Consider the following 22,476-nt stretch of genomic DNA (forward strand, 5'->3'; position numbering starts at 1 on the left):
TGGCAATAGGGTCATTGCAGACGTAATTAGTTAAGGTGAAGTGAGGTATGCCCACACTGGAGGAGGTATGCGCCTAATCCGGTATGATTGTTGTCCTCATAAAAAGGTTAAATTTGGACATCCATCTCCAAGCCAAGGAATGCCTGAGGCTACCAGAAGCTAGGAGGGAAGCTTGGAACAGACCCTTCCCTAGCACCTGTAGACGGAGCGTGGCTCTGCTGACATCTTAGGATTTCTGGCTTCCAAAACCATGAGACAATAAATTTATGTTGTTCTAAACCATGTAGTCTGTGGTATTTCATTATGGCAGCTCTACCTAGGAAACTAATAGAGATGGGAAAAAATTGCATATTTGTTTTCACTAATCTCTACCTCAAATGTCAAAGTTTCTTCCATTAAAAATATAGGTGGGGGGCCGGCCCCATGGCCGAGTGGTTAAGTTTGTGTGCTCTGCTTCAGTGGCCCGGGATTTCACCAGTTCGGATCCTGGGCGTGGACATGGCACCACTCATCAAGCCATGCTGATGCAGCATCCCACATGCCACAACTAGGAGGACCCACAACTAAAATTTACAACTATGTGTTGGGGGGTATTTGGGGAGAAAAAGCAGAAAAGAAAAGAAAATGATTGGCAACAGTTGTTAGTTCAGGTGCCAATCTTAAAAAAAGAAAATTGGTATACTCAACAATATTATTAGCCTGAGATTTGCCACCAATAGAAAACACAGATATGTTCATATTATTATTGTTGTTGAAGATATCTCTTGACAATATTGATGCTCATAATTAGTTTATTTAGAGTAGTTTTTAGATATTAGTAGTAATTATTAATATATCGTGCTTTTGTTAATATGTTGATAACTTTCAATGTAAATAATTTGCTTTATAACTCTGTGTAACTTACAATGCAAGATTTTAAAAGATTAATCAGAGAAGGGGTTTAGAGATTCATAAGACTGTCAAGGGTGTCCCTGTCACAAAAAGTATTAAGAATCTTGTTACAAAGGAAATAAGAATATTCAAAGTGATAATAGCTGGGATTTTCTGGATCCAATAAATGACATCAAACCACAAGATTTTAGGATCACAAGAACACAGGAATCTGATCTGCAAAAGAACACCCTACGCATTTTGATTAAACTTCTGATTAAAAGAAGAAGGGCTATCTTAAAAGCAGCCAGAACAAAGGTATATTATCTTCAAAAGAACAACCAACTTCTCAGTGTATTAGTGGAAGTCTAAAACCAAGCGACCGTTAGAAAGAATAGGAAAAATACATGGTGTTCTCAAGAGGAATAGAGAGAGTTCCCATTTCCGCCAGCCAGAATGGAAATTCTCATGTTCGAAGCATCAGATGGAGCGCTCAGAAAAGTTTGCCCTAAGTAGACCTAGATTTAATGATGCTTTCCTCTACAAAGCAAAGGTTAAAAGAAACAAACCTAAAGAAATAAAACTGTTCATGACTAAACTGTTTCTCAGAACAGATCTCAAAAATATGTATAAGAATTCAAAAATAACCCACACCAAACTAAGTCAAGCCTTAATGTGTAGCATTCCTTCAATAATTGTCATGCATGCAAAGATGCAAGACAGTTTGAACCATAAAAAGAAGAAGAATTAATCAGTAAAAACCACACTAGAAATGACACAAGTTTAGAATTGGTAGAAGGGGATGTTGAAATGGTTGTCAAGACTGTATTCCATATGTTCAAGGATCAAACGCAGAGATCAGCAGATCTTTTCTGTGAAGAACCAGATTTAAAATAATTAAACCTTTGTGGGCCAGTCTCTATCACAGCTATTCCGATTTCTTGTTGGAGCATGAAAGCAACTATAGACAATATGTAAACAAATAAATATGGCTGTGTTCCAACAAAACTTTCTTTAAAAAAGAGGCTGCAGGCTGTGTTCAGTCTATGGACTAGTTTCTTGAACTCTGATGTAGAAAAAAGATTATTTTCAGGAGATTAATGGAAGATGTAAAAAAGACAAACTCTAGAGATGAGAACTATAATGCTTAAGGTATAAAATATACTGTATGAAATTAATACCAGAGTAAACATTGCAGAAGAAAATATTAGTGAACTTGAAAACACAGCTAGCACAACTATTCAAAATGAATCACACAAAGAAAAAAATACTGGAAAAAAATCACAGTAAGCTGTGTGACAGTTGTAAGCAGTTTAATATATGTGTAATTGAAGTCACCAAAATTTTTTGAGGGGGCAGATAAACATTATTTGATGGACTAATCATTACAAATTCTCCAAATTTGATGAAAACTATAAAGATACAGGTCCAAGAACCTCAAAGAACCCCAAGCAAAAGAAACGTAAACTGGATAAAAGATAAAACTTCAAAGATCTTGAAAGAAAAGATAGGAGAGTGTATTTATGATGGAGGAGTAGAAGAGATGTGTAGATCGAAGGAAAATAGTTAAAATAAATTCCTGGACTTCATAAAACTTATAAATTTCTGTTCATCAAAAGATGCTGTTAAAAAAATGAGAAGTCAAGTCACAGACTGGGAGAAAGAGTTTACAATATATTTGGAAACGTAATCAAATTGAGACAAAAATATTGCTACAAATCAATAATAAAAATAAAAATAGTTCAGTTAAAATGAGAAAAGTACTTGAACGTGGAATTTCTACAAGGACATATGGATGTGAAACAATATAAGATGATGTTTAATATTGTTAGTCATCAGAAAAAGCGAATTAAAACCTCAATGAAATACCACTACACATACCCTACCTTGGTTAAAATTGAAAAGTCAAATAGCAGTAAATATTACAGACGATGCTAAATAAATATATCTGTCATACGTTGCAGTTGGTAGTATAAAATACTACTATCGTGTTGACACATAGATAAACAATTTCTTTTAAACAAAGGTAGGTGTTCTTCCTTAAGATAAAAAATTCCACTGACAATTGCTGACCTATGGCTCAATTAAAATAGATTTTCATGAAAGATTTGTATAGTAACGTCCATTCATATTTTATTCATAATGCGATAGGTAGGTAGCTAAACAACCAACCCTACAGGATAATGGATAAACAAATTCTGTTAGATTCATGCAATGGGATGCCGTTCAGCAATAAAAGAATGAACAATTAATGTGTGCAAACATGCAACTCTATTAAGACAATCACCTGAGTGAAACAAGGCAGATATAAAAGAAGATATGTTATTATTACACTTATATAAAAATAAAGAACTTAGAAAACTGATCAATGGTATAAAAATCAAAATAGTGATTACTTCTGGGTGGAGTGGGGAGCATTGTCATAAAAGATTAGTAAGGAAACTTTCTGTGTCTTGGTTGGTGTTTAGAGTACCCAGGTATATACGTTTGTCAAAACTCATCAGACTATTCAATTAAGAACTCTCCACTTTACTGAATATATTTATCTCAATGAAAATTAATATAAAATACCAAGAACAGGCCAATCTCATTCATATGTTTAGAGTTAAAAAAAAAAAACTTAAATGATTTCTTGGTAAATTTTGCCTATCTGTATATAAGGTAAATAATTACTATCAAGTTGACAGTATTCAAGAAATAGAAGGCTTATTTAATATTTGAAAATAAATCTATTTAATTGACTATATTAAATGATAAAAAGGATGACCATTTTAACGTCAAGAAAACTAATCAAATTCAGTACTGTTTGGGGTAAAAGTCTTTAGCAAATCTGGAGTAGAAAGTAAATTTGTTAATCTGGTAAAAGATTCAATTACAAGAAATCATAGTTAATTTTGAAATATTGAAAGCTGAGATAAGGAACAAGATACATGCTATCTACTGTCACCACCTACACTTAACACTGTACCATTCCTAGCTGGTACAATAAGCAACAAAAATATATAATGACAACTAACGAATAGGAAGAGTAGACCTGCCATCATCTCTAGGTGATATGGCTGTGAACTTAACAACTAGAAAAGATTCTTCAGATCAACTAAGTTGGTTAAACAGGTTGCCATATTAAGTTGTATTTGTATATACAAAAAACAATCTCAGATTTTAATTATAAAACATCAGAATTAATAATTATAAAAATAGTTTTAAAAAATTATAATTAAAATAACTATAAAAATAAATCTAATGAAAGATATAAAATGTTTCTGTAAACAAAAGTGTATAATTTGAGAGAAATCAAAGATGAGTAAAGGAGCGAATTATCATGTTCATGAATTAAAAGATTCAAATTTGTAAACATTTCAGTTCTCTCCAATTTGATCAATATTTACAAAGAGTTCTTAATTAAAATTAAAAAGTTTTTAGAAATTTGAACATTAGCAATCAGATTGAAAATGCATATGAAAATGTGAAAGTCCAAATACATCTAAAACAAGTCTGGAGGAATCACCCCACCAGCTGTCAGGACTGTGCCCATTATCAGTTTACTGTCCCTCAGCTCCAGATCCACCCATCCCTGATTTGTGGTACTGGGGTTGGAGTCTGTAAATGTTGCTCCTTTGCCAGCTGGCTTGATGTTAACCTTTGATGATGGTAGGTGCTGAAGAGACACTGCAAGCCCAGAACAGGAGAATGCGCTTCCCTGCCAGGTGGTGGTGGTAGTGGTTTTGTCTTTTTCCTTTTTTCCCACTTGGCAGTGCATGAATGGAGTCCAGGAGGCTCGGCAGCACTCACTGCAGCAGCTCTTGAGGACCAGCGGGGGTCGGTGGTCAACTCACAGCCTACCATTATCTTCCACTGGCTTCTTTTTTTCACACTCATTTAACCTACAAGTTGTAAGTACTTTCTGAATTTTGATATTTCTGGACCACGTGGAATCTTTTTAGCCCCTTTGTTAACAGTTTTTCATAATAAATTTGTCCTGTTTCCTGAAAGCATCTGTATAAAAACAAATCATAAATATACAGTAAATAAGAGTCTTACTGGCTCAAATATAAGCAAATAAATCCATTAAAGAGCATAGAGAATCCCAAGCTAGATACCTGCATATAAGACACCAGTTTAAAGCAGAGGTGACATTTCTGAGCAGTGGAAAATATGGTCTTTTAAATAATTCATGCTGGGGCTATTTGGAAACAAGCATTACATTTGACCTCTACCTTAAAGCTGCTCTCAAAAATCAACTGAAAAAAAAATCAACTTCAAGAGGACTGCTGATCAAAATGTGAAAGCAAATCAATATGACTTCTGGAAGATAACACAGGACAGTATCCCTGAGAGCTCAGTAAATGACTTCTTAAACAGGCCCCAGAATGCACACTCTAAAATCAAGTGTGAAAAAGAACAAATGAAACTAACTGTAAATCAAATTGCAAACAGCGAAACAAAACGAATTTTTCGAGTAAACACAGTACCCTGACTATACATACTTATACAGTTTTTCTAGAACATAGACATGAGTATAAGTTGTCATTAATAATTTAAGCAGAACACAGAAAAATCAACAGTTTTAACCTTGTTCTAATGTTACTTCTAAATCATAACTAGAAATTTTCTTCTAGAAGAATACACACTACTACTCCAGGAGTTTGTAGTATTTTAGTTCAGTCAATCATCTATTCAACAAATACTTGGCAAGTGCAAACTAGATATGAAGATTATAGCTACTCAGGTAATAAATGGAAATCATGGAAAGACAGTGTATCAATTATCCATTGCCACAATAATGTCCCAATGCAAACTATAAAATTTCAATCACATCCATTCATTTAGTTTATGAGTTTGTGGATTAGCAGGGATCAGACAGACATGGCTAGATGGCTCTGCTTCAAAGCATGGATCTGGATGGGGTTTCTCTGAAGTTGGCTCTCAGATGTCCTCTCTCATATATTCTGCATGTGCTCATTCTGTGGTCCTGGTTGAGGAGCAGAAGCTATCTGGAGAAGGTCTTCTTATGAAGATGTCAAGAGTTGCAAGGGGTACGCCCCGTTGCAAACACATTTTTGCTACCTGATAGCATTCCATTAGCCACAGCAAGTCACAGGATTGAACTCAAAGTCAAGGTGTGGAGAAGCATACTCCATCCACTTAGTGGGAGGGACATCAAAGTCACAGGCGAAAGGATGTAGGTAAAGGGATGATTAAAGAATTGGAGCTATCTAGGTAGTCTATTACCGGCAGTTTGACCACATAATACTACATATGTACGATTGCATAATTCTAACACTAACCACAGTATGGCAGCATGACTCCAGTTTCTGTAGAGGCAAACATGTATTGAAGTGTTTATAGGAGTAAAGATTTATTAGTCAATGAGTTAGGGCACTTGTACTTTTTATTTTAAAGATTATAACATAGTTTGACTAAATTCTGTTTATCCTATTAGAACCCATGGATAAATTGTACTGTGTACTAGTTTTCACAGTTATGTTTGAAACTAACTGGTGTTTGGCCTTGGCAACTCACATCCTCCAGTTTCCTTTCTAGCTGTCTCTGATGAAGCACAGTATCTTTCTTAAACTGTCGCATGATTTTACTTCAAAACCATGGTTTTACTTCAAAATCTAATTGTCTTCACAATTGTGCTAATTAGCTCTTTTTTATGTATAATTTATCCTTCTCATCCTACCTATTTTGATCATACTGACTAAAGCCAATACAAATAATGAATATTTACTAACATCATAAAATAATCAACCAACCAAATTGCCATATGGCATTTAAAGGAATGCCAAACATCTCCATAGTCTTTCCCTGAGGCTTTTGAAACAGATTAAATATCCCACAGATCTTGGGCTGCTTTTTTTTTTTTTTTTTTTAATATAATCCTTTCTTAAGGCTGGAGAATGGATTAGATGAGGTCCATGGCCGGAGTGGTTCATGATAATACCATGATGGATGAGAACTGACAGTTTACAACTTTTTTTTTTTCAGTTGTCTTAAAAAAAATAACTGGAAGTCAGTGTCTAGCATGGCTGCCAACCCAGTAAAAGCAGCAGGCAAAACATTAACAAAAACAGATGACAAATTCCCTGTGGAAATGCACTTGCTTGGCAGCGACTATAGGTAATGTCAATGAACAGGCAAAGCAGGGGTAGGAGCCTGCAGGAGGTGACGCATCTAAGTGGATTCCCACACTTACTGTAGTCTGATGTGTTTCTCTTCAGCCATAATATAGACAGCTTCATCATCAATTATATCATATCATAAATCAATCATAAAATAATAGTAAGCTACTGTGATTTAGATAAAACTTGTTTCAAAATAAAATATTTAGCTGTTTATTTATTTTTACTTAGAAGCATGTTTAAATAATTCATTTCCCTCCCCTTTCACCTAGGCTATGTCAGTTTCATCTTTTATCACGTTCTGTTAAATGTCATTTGCTGACAATAAAGAACATGGTATATTTTGTCAAATTGAAAACAACTTTGTCATTGGAAATAAAAGAGATTGTTAAAATAGACAATTATTTCATAGGTTAAATACTTCTAAACCCATTACTTTAAAAAATGAGAATTTTAAATTAACAGCTCTTAAATTTGGTTAAGAGTTAGATATGTTAATAGTCTTTCAGAAGTAATGTAAGTGGCCTGTGAACATACTTGTGACAAATTTTCGTCTAGGTAGCAAAGACATTCAAAATATAAATGAATTAGACTTTAGGCAAGTTACTGTGCTTCAGTTCTCTCTCTTTTTTTTTTTTTTTTATTAATGTTATAATAGATTACAACCTTGTGAGATTTCAGTTGTACATTTTTGTTAGTCATGTTGTGGGTACACCACTTCCCCCTCTGTGCCCTCCCCCCACCCCCCCTTTTCCCTGGTAACCACCGATCAGATCTCCTTATCAATATACTACATTCCACCTATGAGTGGAGTCATATAGAGTTCGTCTTTCTCTGACTGGCTTATTTTGCTTAACATAATACCCTCGAGGTCCATCCACGTTGTTGTGAATGGGCCAATTTTGTCTTTTTTTTATGGCTGAGTAGTATTCCATTGTGTATATATACCACATCTTCTTTATCCAATCATCAGTTTCTGGGCATGTAGGCTGGTTCCACGTCTTGGCTATTGTAAATAATGCTGCGATGAACATAGGGGTGCAACGGACTCTTGAGATTTCTGATATCAGGTTCTTAGGATAGATACCCAGTAATGGGATGGCTGGGTCATAGGGTATTTCTATTTTTAACTTTTTGAGAAATCTCCATACTGTTTTCCATAGTGGCTGTACCAGTTTGCATTCCCACCCATGGTGTATGAGGGTTCCTTTTTCTCCACAACCTCTCCAACATTTGTCACTCTTGGTTTTGGATGTTTTTGCCAATCTAACGGGTGTAAGGTGATATCTTAGTGTAGTTTTGATTTGCATTTCCCTGATGATTGGCGATGATGAACATCTTTTCATGTGTCTATTGGCCATATTCATATCTTCTTTTGAGAAATGTCTGTTCATGTCCTCTGCCCAGTTTTTGATCGGGTTGTTTGTTTTTTTGTTGTTAAGCAGTGTGAGTTCTTTGTATATTATGGAGATTAACCCTTTGTCGGCTAAGTGGCTTGTGAATATTTTTTCCCAATTAGTGAGCTGTTTTTTTGTTTCAATCCTGTTTTCCCTTGCCTTGAAGAAGCTCTTTAGTCTGATGAAGTCCCATTTGTTTATTCTTGCTATTGTTTCCCTCAACTGAGGAGTTACAGTGTCCGAAAAGATTCTTTTGAAACTGATGTCAAAGAGTGTACTGCCTATATTCTCTTCCAAAAGACTTATTGTCTCAGGCCTAATCTTTAGGTCTTTGATCCATTTTGAGTTTATTTTGGCGTGTGGTGAAAAAGACTGGTCAATTTTCAATCTTTTGCATGTGGCTGTCCAGTTTTCCCAGCACCATTTGTTGAAGAGACTTTCTTTTCTCCATTGTAGGCCCTCTGCTCCTTTGTCGAAGATTAGCTGTCCATAGATGTGTGGTTTTATCTCTGGGCTTTCAATTCTGTTCCATTGATCTGTGGACCTGTTTTTGTACCAGTACCATGCTGTTTTGATCACTGTAGCTTTGTAGTATGTTTTGAAATCGGGGATTGTGATTCCGCCGGCTTTGTTTTTCTTGCTCAGGATTGCTTTAGCAATTCGCGGTCTTTTGTTGCCCCATATGAATTTTAGGATTGTTTGTTCAATATCTGTGAAGAATGTTTTTGGGATTCTGATTGGGATAGCATTGAATCTGTATATTGCTTTAGGTAGTATGGACATTTTAACTATGTTTATTCTTCCAATCCATGTGCAAGGAATGTCTTCCCATCTCTTTATGTCATCGTCAATTTCTTTCAAGAAAGTCTTGTAGTTTTCATTGTATAGATCCTTCACTTCCTTGGTTAAGTTTATCCCAAGGTATTTTATTCTTTTCGTTGTGATTGTGAATGGGATTGAGTTCTTGAGTTCTTTTTCTGTTAGTTCATTGTTAGTGTATAGAAATGCTACTGATTTATGCACGTTAATTTTATACCCTGCTACTTTGCTGTAGTTGTTGATTATTTCTAATAGTTTTTCTGTGGATTCTTTGGGGTTTTCTATATATAAGATCATGTCGTCTGCAAACAACGAGAGTTTTACTTCTTCGTTACCTATTTGGATTCCTTTTATTTCTTTTTCCTGCTGAATTGCTCTGGCCAGCACCTCCAGTACTATGTTGAATAGGAGTGGTGAAAGTGGGCACCCTTGTCTTGTTCCTGTCCTCAGAGGGATGGCTTTCAGTTTTTGTCCATTGAGTATGATGTTGGCTGTGGGTCTATCATATATGGCCTTTATTATGTTGAGGTACTTTCCTTCTATACCCATTTTACTGAGGGTTTTTATCATAAATGGGTGTTAGATCTTGTCGAATGCTTTCTCTGCATCTATTGAGATGATCATGTGGTTTTTGTTTTTCATTTTGTTGATGTAGTGTATCACGTTGATTGACTTGCGGATGTTGAACCATCCCTGTGTCCCTGGTATAAATCCCACTTGATCATGGTGTATAATCTTTTTGATGTATTGCTGTAATCGGTTTGCCAAAATTTTGTTGAGGATTTTTGCATCTATGTTCATCAGTGATATCGGCCTGTAGTTCTCCTTCTTTGTGTTGTCCTTGTCAGGTTTGAGGATCAGGGTGATGTTGGCTTCATAGAATGTGTTAGGGAGTTCTCCATCTTTCTCAATTTTCTGGAACAGTTTGAGGAGAATAGGTATTAAGTCTTCTTTGAATGTTTGGTAGAATTCTCCAGAGAAGCCGTCTGGTCCTGGACTCTTATTTTTGGGGAGGTTTTTGATTACCGTTTCTATTTCCTTGCTTGTGATTGGCCTATTCAGATTCTCCATTTCTTCCTGATTCAGTTTGGGGAGATTGTAGGAGTCTAGGAATTTGTCCATTTCTTCCAGGTTGTTCAATTTGTTGGCATATAGTTTTTCATAGTATTCTCTTATGATCTCTTGTATTTCATTGGTATCTGTTGTGATTTCTCCTCTGTCATTCCTAATTTTATTAATTTGTGATTTCTCTCTTCTTTTCTTGGTGAGTCTGGCTAGGGGTTTGTCAATTTTGTTAATTCTTTCGAAGAACCAACTCTTTGTTTCATTGATCCTTTCTATTGTCTTTTTTGTTTCAATATCGTTTATTTCTGCTCTTATTTTTATTATTTCCCTCCTTCTACTGACTCTGGGCTTTGTTTGTTCTTCTTTTTCTAGTTCTGTTAGGTGTCGTTTGAGGTTGCTTATGTGAGCTTTTTCTTGTTTAGTGAGGTGGGCCTGTATTGCGATGAATTTCCCTCTTAGGACTGCTTTTGCTGCATCCCAAATGTTTTGGTATGTCGTGTTCTCATTTTCATTAGTCTCCAGATAAAATTTGATTTCTTCTTTAATTTCTTCAATGATCCATTGTTTGTTGAGAAGCGTGTTGTTTAGTCTCCACATTTTTGCACCTTTCTCTGCTTTTTTCTTGTAGTTGATTTCTAGTTTAATAGCATTATGATCAGAAAAGATGCTTGATATTATTTCAACTCTCTTGTATTTATTGATGTTTGCTTTGGTTCCCAAAATATGGTCAATCCTTGAGAATGTTCCATGTGCACTTGAGAAGAATGTGTAACCTGCTGTTTTTGGATGAAGTGTTCTATATATATCTATTAAGTCCATCTGGTCTAATTTTTCATCTAATTCTATTATTTCCTTGTTGATTTTCTGTCTGGATGTTCTGTCCATTGGTGTTAATGGTGTGTTGAGGTCCCCTACTATTATTGTATTGTTGTTGATGTCTTCTTTTAGTTCTATTAAGAGTTGCTTTACAAATTTTGGTGCTCCTGTGTTGGGTGCGTATATATTTATAAGTGTTATGTCTTCTTGGTGGAAAGTCCCTTTTATCATTATATACTGTCCCTCTTTATCTTTCTTTATCTGTTTTGCTTTGAAATCTACCTTGTCTGATATTAGTATAGCGACACCTGCTTTCTTTTGTTCATTATTAGCTTGGAGTATTGTTCTCCATCCCTTCACTCTGAGTCTGTGTTTGTCTTTGGGGCTGAGGTGTGTTTCCTGGAGGCAGCATATTGTTGGATCTTGTTCTTTGATCCATCCTGCCACTCTGTGTCTTTTGATTGGGGAGTTCAATCCATTTGCATTTAGAGTGATTGTTGAGATGTGGGGGCCTACCACTACCATTTTGTGTCTTGTTTTCCGCTTTTCTTCAGTTTCCTTTGTTTCTCATCCCATGGTTTAATCTGTTCTGATGTAGAGCTGCTACTCTCTGTTGTTGTCCTTCTACTTATCTCCTCTGCTCTTGGTTTTGTAGCCCCTTTCCTTTTTTGGATTTTTCAGCAGTGAGGGTTTTCCTGAGGATTTCCTGAAGAGGAGGTTTTGTGGCAATGAACTCCCTTAATTTTTGTCTATCTGCGAAAGTTTTTATTTCTCCATCGTATTTGAAGGATATTTTCTCTGGGTAGAGAATTCTCGGCTGTAGATTTTTGTCCTTCAGATTTTTGAATATATCATTCCACTCTCTTCTAGCCTGTAAAGTTTCTGCTGAGAAATCTGCTGATAGCCTGATGGGGGTTCCTTTGTAGGTTAGTTTCTTTTGCCTGGCTGTCCTTAGTATTTTCTCCTTGTCGTTGACTTTTGCTAGCTTCACTACTATATGGCGTGGAGTTGGTCTTCTTGCATTGATAAAGTTTGGAGATCTATTGGCTTCTGTCACCTGAAGATCCATCTCCCTCACCAGATTTAGGAAGTTCTCAGCCATTATTTCTTTGAATAGGCTTTCTGCCCCTTTCTCCTTCTCTTCTCCCTCTGGTATACCTATAATCCTTACGTTGCATCTCCTAATTGTATCTGATAATTCTCGGAGAGTTTCTTCATTTCTTTTTAGTCTTGCTTCTCTCTCCTCCTCTGCCTGCAGCAATTCTATATTGCCATCTTCCAAATTGCTAATTCTTTCCTCCATATTATCGGCCCTACTGTTCAGAGCATCTAGATTTTTCTTAATCTCCTCTATTGTGTTCTTCATTTCCAATATTTCTGTTTGGTTCTTCTTTATCGTATCAAACTCTTTTGTGACATAGCTCCTGAACTCGTTGAGTTGACGGTCAGAACTCTCTCTTAACTCATTGAGAATTTTAATGATGGCTGTTTTGAAGTCATCATCATTTAGGTTATATATCTCATTTTCTTTGGGATTGTTTTCTGTGTATTTGTTACTTTCTTTCTGTTCTGGAGATTTAATGTATTTTTTCATATTGCTTGATGTTGTTGATTTGTGCCTTCGCATGGAGATAGAGTTTAGTTGCTCCTTTCACTTGTTTCAGCTGCTGCGGTGGGGGAGCAGCTGTTTATACTGCACCAACCAGGAACCCTGTCCGCAGTTGCTAACTGGGCCTGGGCCCCTCCTCGTAGCCACAGTGGCCCTTTGGATTCCCTCCTCTGCTGTGGGGGCTGTCACAGGGGGGCTTCAGGCTGCTGGTGCCTACTGTTGCAGCCCACCTAGATGTGCTCTCTCCTTGGGGTCTGCAATGGTGTTATGGGCTTTTCCAGCGGCCAGGGGTGGGATCACTTATATTTGTCGCTCCGTTGCTGTCGGCACCCACAAAATCTCACTTGTCCTCTATGGGTCGCAGGAGAGCTATTGGCATCTTCTACAGTCTGTGGTTAGTTCACCTAGCTATGCTGCTTTTGCCCTGGGGTCTTCCAGCCTTGTGGCTGGTGGCTGGGTGCCTTCTACTGGTGCTGTGCAGAGGCTTTCCCTAAGGCTGCTGTGAGCCTGTAGGGTTTCCCCCTAGGCTACGAAGCTGGGTCTCTGGAACTCCCCCCAGCCCCAGTCCTCTCTGAGATCTCCGGCAATCCCTAGTCCCACGGGGCGGGCAACGGCAGCTGGGGGTCACCCCGCCCTCTGGGATTCTCTCCGGGCCTCTCCCGGAGCCGTGAATGCTCGGCGTGGCCCCTCTGCTAATGGCAGACAGAGAGCTTTGTCTGCTGCCCGGGCGGAACTCCGGCGCTTCCCGTCCGGGTCGCAGAGCCGGCCTTTGAAACTTCCCCCAGCCCTGGTCCTCTCCGAGATCTCCGGCAATCCCTAGTCCCACGGGGCGGGCAATGGCAGCTTGGAGACCTCCGTACCCTCAGCGACTCTCTCTGGGACCCTCCGGGCGCCCTGAGCACCAGGCTGGGTCTCCCCGCCAATGGCGGGGAGAGACTCTCCCCGCGGGCTCAGGTGTGCAACTCCAAAGTTTCCCTCTGCATTTAGGAGTAATTGCGGGGGGTTTAGGTAGGGTTCTGGTCACCTGTTTCCACCGTCGCGCCTCTGTTGTGTGCTCGCTTCTGCCCTAGATGTGTGTAGATCCTCTGGGGGCGTCCGTTGGAAGAAAGCCGCTTGCGGGTACTAGGCTGCTCGTCGGGTCAGAGAGTTTTCACCTATTTCCACATCCTCCCGGAGGAAAGTCCGTCCGCCTTCCGATGTATAGTCGCGTGGGTCTCTCAGACGTCCTGAGATGCTGTCTGGATATCCTTTGTCAAGCGATAAGTGTCCAAATAATTGTAGACTGGAAGGGGGAGAGACAAAGAGGACTCTCAGTTCTCTCTTTTATAAAAGTCACTAATAGTGCCTGTCTTAGACAATTATGCTGAGAATTAAATAAGATAATATATGAAAATCACTGGCATGGAGTATATACTCAGTATTTATTTTAAAATGCTATTATTAGTACAATTATTATTGCATATATTATTAGATACTGTAATAAATATCAAGTCCCTCTTTTAGATTCAGAATTTTATCATAGTAATCAAATTTAACAATTGGATAGTACCTGCTTCTATACAGCATATCAAAATCAGAAAATATGACTAATGATTATGCCTTTTAAGGAAGTGTTGGTACATGTGCCACCTGCCCCTTTAATCAAAGCTATGGAACACACACACACACACACACACACATGCACACACTTTTGCTAGTTTATATATTTTTACAATTTATTGTTAGTTTTTATCTTGTTAGCAATCTTCAGCATTCTTCTGGCTTTTCTCAACTCTCCACCACCTATAAGTAAATAAAAGAAATTGTAGAGTTGGAGGAGCTTCATAATCACTGAAAAATAGGATTGTTTGAGATGTCAGTGATTGAGGAGATAGGGAAGTGGGAAGATATTAAATGTATGTCAAATAACACGTCTGACTACAATAAGGAAAAGGGAAAATGGAGGTGAGAAAGCAATCAGAAAGAATGTGTTCAGTGCTCATATATGTCTGTATTACTTTCCTATTGCTGCTGTGACACGTTACCACAAACTTGTGGTGTAAAGGAATGCAAATTTATTATCGTACAGTTCTGGAGGTCAGAAGTTTAAAATGGATCCTCAGATCTGTATTCCTTCTGGAAGCTGTAGGGAAGAATCTTTTTCCTGTCTTTCCCAGCTTTTAGAAGCCTCCTATATTCCCTGGCTCATGACCTTTTCCTCCATCTTCAAAGCCAGCACCATAGCATCTTCTCTCCTCTCTGACATTTGCTTCCTTCCTTACATCTTGTTTTTCTGATTCTGATTCTCCTGCCTCCCTCTTAGAAGGACCTTTGTGATTACGTTGGACCCATTCAGATAATCAAGGATAATCTTTCCATCTCAAGACCCTTAATTTAACCTCATCTGCAAAGTCTCTTCTACATGCAAAGCAATACATTCGTAGGTCCTAGGGTTTAGGATGTGGACATCTTTGGGAGGGTATTATTTGTGTTATCACAGTGTTACATGCTTTATGAACCACTATGGAAAGCAAAAACGTAAACACATTTAAAGTGCTCTATTTAATCAAACTCTTGACTCAGTGAGGATTGAAAACTAAACGTAGTGTGAGGTTGGAGATGTGGCAAATGGGAGCAGGAGTAGAGAGGTGTCCTTTGCCAAAGGAAAAGCATCTTGAAGACAATCTGGAGAATAAATTCTGAACAAAGCCCATTTTCTTTTAAGAAAGAAAGAAGAGGGAAAGAAGAGAAGGAGGAAAATAAAGAAACATTAAAAATCTCTGCCATGCAGACATAGTAGCAAGACAAATTGAGAAAAACTGTAATACATAGGGAATTTTTGAGAACTTGAGCAATTTTTCAGAAAGTGGTATAGATATTTAGTTTAGAGAATATAGGCAATATTAGAGAATTTGCTATGTTATGTCTACTTGTATCATTAACCATTTCATTTTTCCTTGCATGATGTATACCTACAAATATGACAATACAAAAGCTTAGTACCTTTCCTTTTAGAATGTTTGCCACTCTCTAAATGAGCAATTGGCAGACCTAGAATGGATTAGTTAATGCTTTAGCTCCCTTGTGTCATACCGTCATCCTGTGTAGTATGTCAAGGTAGAATGCCAAAATGATGTACTGGGAGTGTGTATACACACACGTACACATGCATACACACACACACATGGCTAGCCACAACTCTTCATGTGCAAAAGGAAATGTAGATAGCGAAAATGCAACTTTATTAAGAAGCCATTATTTGTTTAACATAGCATTTTATATTGCTAATCCAAAAATAAATGTCCAATGTAAATATGGCAGTACAATTCTGTTTTCTGAAATTGATGTTTTCAAGTGAATGGTATTCACTATGAGGTTTTAAATGGTGAGGTCACCCCAGTTGCCATATGCAGGTAAGAAGGGAGCCAAATGTGAGTCTCACTATTGTTCTCTGATAGGATTTTATGATGAAATAAATGACCTTGTTAATGAGATAAATTATTTTATTTTCCAGGAAAATACCTGAAATCCAGTGTCAGTTGTGTTTGCCAGACCCTATTAGAACAAATTAAACATCAGGAAATCCTAAATATGTGAAAGTAAAACATTGTACCCCCAAATTTAGAGATGCTCAATGTATTTTAGAAATAGTGATCACATTTAGTGATAATTAGTAAATCCTATAGTGATTTGCTTGTGTTTATTCTTTTCAAGCTGAATTTTAAGCTATTGAGCATATTCATGAAAAAAGTAAACTTTTTTCTATGTTTATATCATTATATTACTATGTCCATAACCTACAAAAAAAAAAATACGAACTAATGTGGTTCAGTAATTATTGAATATCCTTAGGACTGTGGATTTTATGAAAAGGTTAGAACACCTAGACTTTCCCTACATCTAATTTGTCATCTAAAACTTAGTTTGATTTTGTGAATCAGAGAAGACACATTATGAAATAAGTAATTCGCTAGACCGCTCTGAAAGGTCACTATATAAAAACCCAGTATATGTAATGTTTCTCTTTCTAGAGCATACACATCATAACATACCAAATAATTGATAAATATAGTGCAATAAAATAAAACAGGATACAAAATCTTACTAAAATAATGACTCAGAATCAATATATTTAAAACAAAATTTTTATTGTATAATTGACATTATATTAGTTTCAGACATACAGCATAATGATTCAATATTTGTATAGCAAAAAATGATCACCACAATAAGTTCAGTCAACATCCATCACAATACATAGTTACAAAGGTTTTCTTTTCTGGTGATGAGAACTTTCAAGAGCCACTCTCTTAGATACTTTCAGATATCCAATACAGTGTTATTAACTATAGTCATCAAACTTTACATTATAGCCCCGTGATTTATTCATTTTATAAGTAGAAATTTGTACCTTTTGACCCCCTTCAATCCATTTTGCTCTCCCCCATTGCCCACCTCAGGCAACCACCAAGCCGCTCTCTATATCCATGTCCAAATGATTATTTAATGGCACATCAGGTGCTTCGTGTATACAGATGAATTCACCATCAAAGATGTTGCTTTTTTCTGATCAACACAAGCAAACCTCAATCACGTAGTTTCCCAGAGGTTCATGGAAGAGACAGTGTTTTGTAACACTCAGTGTTCTTGTTATGTTCTAGGCATTTCTTAATGTCCTCAGGTGTATTAACTCATGTAATCCTCATAACAAACCTATAAGGTAAGTAAATCACTATTCCTATTTGCAATTGAGAAGAATAAAGTCAATAGAGGATAAGTAACTTGCTCAAAGTCATTTAAGTAGTAGTTGAACTCAGGCAGTCTGCTTCCAGGAGTCATGCAGTTAACTGTCTTTCTACATAGCCTGTCCGGTGTAGTAACATCTACATGGATGAAAAACAGTGGAAAAATTTTATTGTTTACTTATGTCGTTATTTTAATTTAATAGCAGTTATTTTGGGATCAAATTGAAAAATACATGGAGAAATAAATATTACCTACTGTCAGCACTGGCTTTACCAATGCTAGCTGAATAGGGAGGCTATAGAGAATTTTCTAGTCAGACATTCAGCATATTGCTTTATATATCATACATTTCTCTTTTCCATTTCCACATTTCCAATCTTGGATTCTGTCAGGTCAGTTGTGGCATTTAAGCAATTTCAAGGTGTAGTGAACCATGAACTAAATTTCCATAAGTATTCTAGATGGAAGACAGTTAAAATAAAGACGTCTACAAAAGTGAGTGCATGTAAACACATTGATTTTAAAGCCTCTCTCTGTAACTATGCTACCTTTTGGATATAAATCGTATCGAGTTATCAGGCAGTCATAGCATAGTATTTTCATCAATGGTTGCTTAACAGTATACAGCTTAATAATAGGCACTGTGGTAGGAATAAAACTGGTACTTCTGAGGGGTGCCTAGATGTGGGCTCCTAATTTGTTTTTCATCATAAACAATGTTCTCTTTTCCCCCATTCTCTTCAGTGGCAAAAGGAAATGCAATTCCCTGTTCGAATACTCTCAGCAGAAGCCTCCGTCTCTGCAGACATCTGCGATGTGTGTACTGAAGTGGTTGAACATCCTTGGATTACCCATGATGAGAAAGTGCTTTCTATGAAACAAAAGTTAGTTTCTCACTCTGGCTTTATTCACACTCTGGATTGGAAAGGGTTGTTTTAAGATGTGACACACATGCTTTACCATCAGTTTACATTTGGAAAAAATAACCCGCGCAGTATTTATGGCATATTGGCAGATACCAGTAAGGGGGGCATCAATTTTAAAGGTTGAAATTACTTCTTTAAATATCCAGCATACATTTATACTTGAATGATACCTCAGCTAATATATAAGCTTTTGCGTAACCATTGCAGTAAATGTAAAATATTTTTCACTTTCCCCCAAACCTTGAATTTATTTACAAAGCTCTATCACATCCTGTTGACTTGAGGAAGTGAATTAAAATGTTTACTAATGTCATTAATGAAAATGAGGCCGTGATAAATGGAGATGCTTGTGACATGGATCATTGTGCTAATGATCAATATCCGTAGGTTCGTCGAAGTTACAGCTCTTACAAAAGAAAATTAGCTAATGCCGATTACAATTTATCAAGGTGCCATTGCGAGTAGTGTGCTGTAAATGCATTAATAATAGCTTACAACAGGTTTGAATGTAAAAAGGTCCAAATAGCCAATTTTGCAAATGGGATGCTAAATTGGAATTTAAAGTAGTATGCAAATAACTGAGACACATGAGATAGCAGTTTGAAATGAATAGTTTATATTTTTTTCTTTCCATTAGTTAACTGACACCAGTTTTGTTCAGAATGATTTGGTCAGAGAAAGTCAAATTTGGTAAATTTGGAAGTTTATTCAAAGCTTAATATATGCTGATAATTAGGATTGGATATCTATAAAGAAGAAACATGATGTTAAAGTAAATATATTTTCCTATGGGATTACTTAGAAATCAAGCTTTTTTAAGTCATTGCTTTATGAGACAAGGCATAAAATCTATAAAATCTTGAAATATTATCATGAAGTCCACTTTAAAAATTGTTCTAATAAGCCTGCATAATATTCCTACAAATGGATAAAAAATTTAAGTTCAATGATAGTTCATATAATTGGATTTATTGACAGATATCCTCATATGTCCCCTGCTTGGCTTCTCAGTGTTTTTATGATACAACCAATTCCCTAGATTAAAATGAGTCTCTTAATCCTCAAGTGGTTTCTGTTTTCCAATTAGACCCTGACAGATACTCATGCTGAGGTTCTTGTATTGGGATACTAACAATGTATAGTCATTCAGTGCATAATGACATTTCGTCAATGACAGACTGCATATACGACAGTGATCCCATAAGATTAGTACCATACAGCCTAGGTATATAGTAGGCTATGCCATCTGGGTTTGTGTAATTACACTCTAGGATGTATGCACAACCTAGAGGAGTTGTCATTAGGAAATTACCTAATGACGCATTTCTCAGAAGCTATCCTCCTTGTTAAGTGGCCTATGACTGTATAGAGAACACAATAATGGCCTCCTTGTAAGTGGAAAAAAGCATGAGCACGTGTCTCAATCTACCATAATACTTATTGCTACTGTATTTCTAACCATCCTTCAATCTACACTGTTATCATGAGGTGTTTCCTATGACAGCTTGTCATAGAAAGATAGGTCAAATCTGGTTTACCGTGGGTGTGCCTGATACGTTAGCATCAGACAGAAGAGAAATACTTCTGCAGTTCAGATCCATTCAGAATGTGGCTCTGAAGGAAAGAATTCTTCTAATGGGCAGGACTTCAGGCCAGACACCTAATACTGGAGGAGAGATAGCTAGTGGTATAGACCTACACTGATTAGTTAGCAGAGGTTTGGTATGTTCGTTAGAACTTGAGCAAAACGAGGCTGATAGATAACAGGTAAGAGGGCCTGGCTTCAGCATCACTAAAATGTTCCCTGTTGGCTTTTCTTCGTAATCCTGGGCTGAGGAGAAACTAGGCTCAGTGAAAGTAATGGGAATCATAGAACTTGGAACCTATAGAGGCCATGAGTCAATGCTTAATTGACTGAAGCTCATGGACAGAATTATTGTAAACAAGGAAAGAGTCAGAGTGCCAGCCAAGGGACCTGGGCCAAAGAAACTTGGGAAGATGGTTGATGGAACATAATAGTCAAGGGGAAAAAGTGATGGCCAGCCAAGAGGAGTACACCTAAGCTTGTACTATGGGAAGATAGCAATGATGAACTACTGGGAACCTAAGGGTAGTCACCCCTATAAAGTGTCACCACCCCTTTCCTAGTTTCCTTTCCTGAGATAGTTTTCACACTTGGAACCCACTGAATAAAGAGGAAGCCTCATCTCCAGGAAAAAGGAACCTGCAATACCACAGTAATTATAAATGATGATGATTCCTTCAGCCCTTCCCCAAAGGTATCTGTGGCCATTAACTTGGGTAACTACACACTGGGGAAAGAGAGATACTCAAACATTTCAAGGACGATTAGACACAAGGTCCAAGGTGATACCCAGAGAACCAAAGTGTTGTCATGGCCACCTGTTAGAATGGGAACATGTGAGGTCCAGCCACTAGATGGAATCTTGGCTTACATTAGGTTTGTAGAGTGTCCACTAGGTCTGTACGCCCACATGGTGATGTTTACCCAGTCCAAGAGTGTATAATTGGGATTGATTCACTTGGTACCTGGAGTAACCCTAAGTTGTTGTGGAATATGGGCTATCATGATTGGGAAGGCCAAGTGGAAACCTCTGAAATTATCCCCTTTCCCTGGCCAACATAATAAATCAATGATATTGTTAGGAAGAGCATTGATAAGATTAGTGCCATCCTTGAGGATCTAAAGGATGCAGGGATGGTAGTCCCCATCATACCTTCAATTATATCTCCATTTAATACATCATTCTAGCCCCTGCAGAAATCAGATGGACCTTGGAGGATGAGGGTAGATTACTCTGTACTGTATCAAATAGTCTCAATTGCAGTTCCCATGCCAGGTGTAATATCTTTGTTAGAACAGATTAACATGTTCTCTGATGAATAATGTGTAATTACTGGTTGGGGATTGCTTCTTTTGTAATCTGATTGGAAAAAAGTGTCAGAAAGAGTTCATATTCAGGAAACCAATACAGGTTTACTGTTTTGCATCAGGACTATATTGACATTCTTGCCCTCTATGATAGTATATTTGAAAGAGATCTAGATCGAGTCAGCAAAATATGGCCTGCCACCTCTCTTTGTAGCGTATGTATATGAAGAATAGTCTTTACATTTTTAAATATATAATGTACAATTTAAAAAACACTGTCAACTTTTGAGTGAGTAAATCTGCTCAGTTTTCCCTCTTAGCCTGCAAAATCTAAAATATTTACTCTCTGATCCTTACAGAAAATATTTGCTAATTCCTGATTTAGACTAACTTGTCTTCCTTCATAGATCAACTACATTAATGATATCATGCTAATTGAGTCAGATGAATAAGACATGTTATACGTTTTACAAATGTAACTTTAAAAAATATGTGAAAAATAACCATGGTAAAACTATGAGGGGCAAAGTTAACGAGGTAATATTTTTCATCTTGGTTTGAGATTTTTCTTATGGAAGAAATAGACCCTGACTCATAATAATGTTAGGTTTGGTTACTCAAAAAGTCTATAAAAACTTGTTTCTTTGGAAGCTTCCAAAGGTAATTGTGGCCGAACATATTTTAGAAAAATGATGTATTGCCCTGTTTGGAAGACTTTATAGAATTTGTTTTTTTGTTTTTATCCTAGTTTTAAGATTTTAACCCACTTTTGTCTTTTCGCTGTCCCCCAAACATTCACATTTTAGTTTCCATTTCTCTTGTGAAAACTTGATTCTCCAATTGTATTATTTTGGTTAGTTTAGGGGCGTTGTAATTGATACAACCAACTCTTACTTTTCATTTTAGCCTAAGCATTTGTAAACCATCTTATCTTCTCAAGTACCTTTCACTGTTATTTTCCCATTTTGGGGAATTTTCCCTGATGTTATTGTTGTTTTTGCAAGTTTAAATATATAGGAAGATTTGGCAATATATTAAAAAAAAATGTTTGTAGTCTTTTTTTGACGTCTTGCTAATACGTACATATATATATACACACAACACTTGTGTACATACATATATATAATGTTTTCTTAGTTTTCTCTTTAATTTTTTCTTTGATAAGCCTTGTAATACATGTTTACTATATATACACAGATACAAATGTAAATATGTATATACATATATAATG

The 22,476-nt window shown here is 36.8% G+C and overlaps 1 long non-coding RNA gene across 1 annotated transcript in view; it reads left to right on the top strand.

Annotated features, from left to right (window-relative positions):
- Nucleotides 1–22,476, top strand: part of LOC139083124 (uncharacterized) — a 93,375-nt gene that overhangs the window by 59,437 nt on the left and 11,462 nt on the right. Inside the window, exon 2 of the long non-coding RNA XR_011539695.1 lies at nt 18,171–18,310. This is a non-coding gene — a long non-coding RNA (uncharacterized lncRNA). The remainder of the gene's footprint in view (nt 1–18,170; nt 18,311–22,476) is intronic.

Source organism: Equus przewalskii, chromosome 4 (genome assembly GCF_037783145.1).
Source record: "Equus przewalskii isolate Varuska chromosome 4, EquPr2, whole genome shotgun sequence".
Lineage (NCBI taxonomy): Eukaryota > Metazoa > Chordata > Mammalia > Perissodactyla > Equidae > Equus > Equus przewalskii.